This window comes from Bombina bombina, chromosome 6 (assembly GCF_027579735.1).
Source record: "Bombina bombina isolate aBomBom1 chromosome 6, aBomBom1.pri, whole genome shotgun sequence".
NCBI classification, from domain to species: domain Eukaryota; kingdom Metazoa; phylum Chordata; class Amphibia; order Anura; family Bombinatoridae; genus Bombina; species Bombina bombina.
The window spans coordinates 875,855,194-875,858,590 of NC_069504.1; the positions used below are offsets into that span (position 1 = coordinate 875,855,194).

Here is a 3,397-nt window from a genome sequence, read left to right on the forward strand (position 1 = left end):
GATAAGTCAGAATGATGGCGGTCACTTAAAAATTCATCTGAAATATGAGAAGTTTTAAAAGACCTTTTACGTTTACTGGAAGGAGGAATAACAGACAGAGCCTTCCTAATAGAATTAGAAACAAATTCTTTTACATTAACAGGGACATCCTGAACATTAGATGTTGAAGGAAAAACAACAGGTAAAGGATTATTACTAATGGAGACACTATCGCCTAGATTTAGAGTTTGGCGGTAGCCGTCAAAACCAGCGTTAGAGGCTCCTAACGCTGGTTTTTACCGCCCGCTGGTATTTGGAGTCAGTCATTAAAGGGTCTAACGCTCACTTTCCATCCGCAACTTTTCCATACCGCAGATCCCCTTACGTCAATTGCGTATCCTATCTTTTCAATGGGATCTTTCTAATGCCGGTATTTAGAGTCTTGGCTGAAGTGAGTGTTAGAAATCTAACGACAAAACTCCAGCCGCAGAAAAAAAACAGGAGTTAAGAGCTTTCTGGGCTAACGCCGGTTCATAAAGCTCTTAACTACTGTGCTCTACAGTACACTAACACCCATAAACTACCTATGTACCCCTAAACCGAGGCCCCCCACATCGCCGCCACTCGATTAATTTTTTTTAACCCCTAATCTGCCGACCGCACACCGCCGCCACCTACGCTATACTTATGTACCCCTAATCTGCTGCCCCTAACACCGCCGACCCCTATATTATATTTATTAACCCCTAATCTGCCCCCCCACAACGTCGCAGCCAGCTACCTACAATAATTAACCCCTAATCTGCCGACCGGACCTCACCGCTACTATAATAAAGTTATTAACCCCTAATCCGCCTCCGCTACTCTAATAAATGTTTTTTTGTTTGTTTTTTTGACGACATAGGCACAAGATAATGTTTATTATTCAGAATAACATACAAAAAAAAGAAGAAAAACTCAAACAGGAAAGCAGGAGTCTGGATTATGCTGCCAGATCTGATTCCTGATTTTGTTCCTCCGTGACCAGTCTCTGTGACCTTTTCCGCAACTTGTCCCACACAGTGTGATGGACCTTTAAATGATATGGTAGGGAAAGCCCTTGGAATCTTCGCACATGCTCTGTTGGGATATTTGTTAAGGAATGAGCAGCTGTGACTTCATATTGCAGACAAAAACGTGTTCTGGGAATGTGAGGTCCATCGCTGATGTCCACAAAATCACCAAATTTGTGCAATGTTACTATTCCTTCGGGATTCTGTGCTGCTTTTTCTTCAACTGCAATTATTTTATACACATTATGCTGAAATATTTCTTTAGCAACCTTTTCTTGAACTTGCAAAGATTCGAATGGCAGATCCTTCTCAATAAGTTTAAGTGCATCTTTGGTAAAAGAATGAAGGTTTTCCTTTGTTGGCTTCCAATCATCCAGCCTGCTGTCCAGTACTACATCATAGCAGAATGCACCAGAGATCACTGGTACCTCCAGAGCTCTGACCAGATTCACTGTGTACTCATCTTTGAATGCTTGCTCCAGAACACATCCAAGTATCATTGCACAGGAACGCCAATATGCTTTGTTCACTTCTTCCGGATTTTAATCTTTAAAAGTAAGAAACTGGATATTACAGGATTTAGTCAATGGTTTGTACATGTCCCAGATTTCTCCGTCCACAAGTGCCAGAACAGACTTTTTACAATACCACTCACTGAGATGCATAGCACAGTTATATGGGGTAGACAGTCCCTTATTCATCCAAAATACAGCCCCAGGGTCAGAGTGGCCAACATGCTTCACTTCAATCTTTTCATTGCGTGGGAAAAGTGATAACTACCTCTCTTTCTCCTTGTTAAACACTTCAACTCGAATCTGAGAGATCTCTGCATTTGAAAGTCTAGTTGCCGGTGCAGTTGAAAAGAATCTGCCGCACATAGTCCGCAGAGCACTGTGCCCCGTGTTCCTTGCACTCTGCCACATCTCTGCCTGTTAACAAAAAAAACACATACAATACCCCCAATCAGATTCAAGTTCAATCCGATTGGCTTATCCAATCAGCCAATCAGATTGAGCTTGCATTCTATTGGCTGTTCCGATCAGCCAATAGAATGCGAGCTCAATCTGATTGGCTGATCCAATCAGCCAATTGGATTGAACTTGAATCTGATTGGCTGATTCCAATCAGAGGATGGATCCGCGCCGGAGGTCTTCAAGATCAGTCGCTCGTCATCGTATGGAACAACATAGAAGATGCGGCTTGGATGAAGATGTTTGCCAGTCCGGATGTCCTCTTCTGCCCGGATAGGATGAAGATTTCTTCATTTGCCGCTTGGATCAAGACTTCAGCCGGAGGATGGACGTCACTCTTCAGCCCCCGCTTGGGCTTGGATGAAGACATCGGAAGCTCTTCTGGACCGATCGGTGAATCCGGTGTGGTGAATACAAGGTAGGGAGATCTTCAGGGGCTTAGTGTTTAGGTTTATTTAAGGGGGGTTGGGTTATATTAGGGGTATGTAGGTGGTGGATTGTAATGTTGGGGGGGGTATTGTATGTGTTTTTTTTTACAGGCAAAAGAGCTGAATTATTTGGGGCATGCCCCGCAAATGGCCCTTTTCAGGGCTGGTAAGGCAAAATAGCTTTGAACTTTTTTAATTTAGAATAGGGTAGGGCATTTTTTTATTTTGGGGGGCTTTGTTATTTTATTAGGGGGCTTAGAGTAGGTGTAATTAGTTTAAAATTGTTGTAATATTTTTCTAATGTTTGTAAATATTTTTTTATTTTTTGTAACTTAGTTCTTTTTTATTTTTTGTACTTTAGTTAGTTTATTTAATTGTATTTATTTGTAGGTATTGTATTTAATTAATTTATTGATAGTGTAGTGTTAGGTTTAATTGTAACTTAGGTTAGGATTTATTTTACAGGTAATTTTGTAATTGTTTTAACTAGGTAGCTATTAAATAGTTATTAACTATTTAATAGCTATTGTACCTGGTTGCCTGTAAAATAAATATTAATCCTAAAATAGCTACAATATAATTATTCGTTATATTGTAGCTATATTAGGGTTTATTTTACAGGTAAGTATTTAGCTTTAAATAGGAATAATTTATTTAATAAGAGTTAGTTTTTTTTGTTAGATTTAAATTATATTTAATTTAGGGGGGTGTTAGTGTTAGGGTTAGACTTAATACATTTATTAGAGTAGCGGCAAGGTCCGGTCGGCAGATTAGGGGTTAATAATTGAAGTTAGGTGTCGGCGATGTTAGGGAGGGCAGATTAGGGGTTAATACTATTTCTTATAGGGTTATTGAGGCGGGAGTGAGGCGGATTAGGGGTTAATAACTTTATTATAGTAGCGGTGAGGTCCGGTCGGCAGATTAGGGGTTAATAATTGTAGGTAGGTGGAGGCGACGTTGGGGGCGG

General features: G+C 40.4%; 1 pseudogene; it reads right to left on the bottom strand.

Annotated features, from left to right (window-relative positions):
- Positions 1-880: 880 nt before the first annotated feature.
- On the bottom strand, positions 881-1,962 carry LOC128662339 (39S ribosomal protein L39, mitochondrial-like; annotated as a pseudogene).
- Between the last annotated feature and the right edge of the window lie 1,435 nt (positions 1,963-3,397).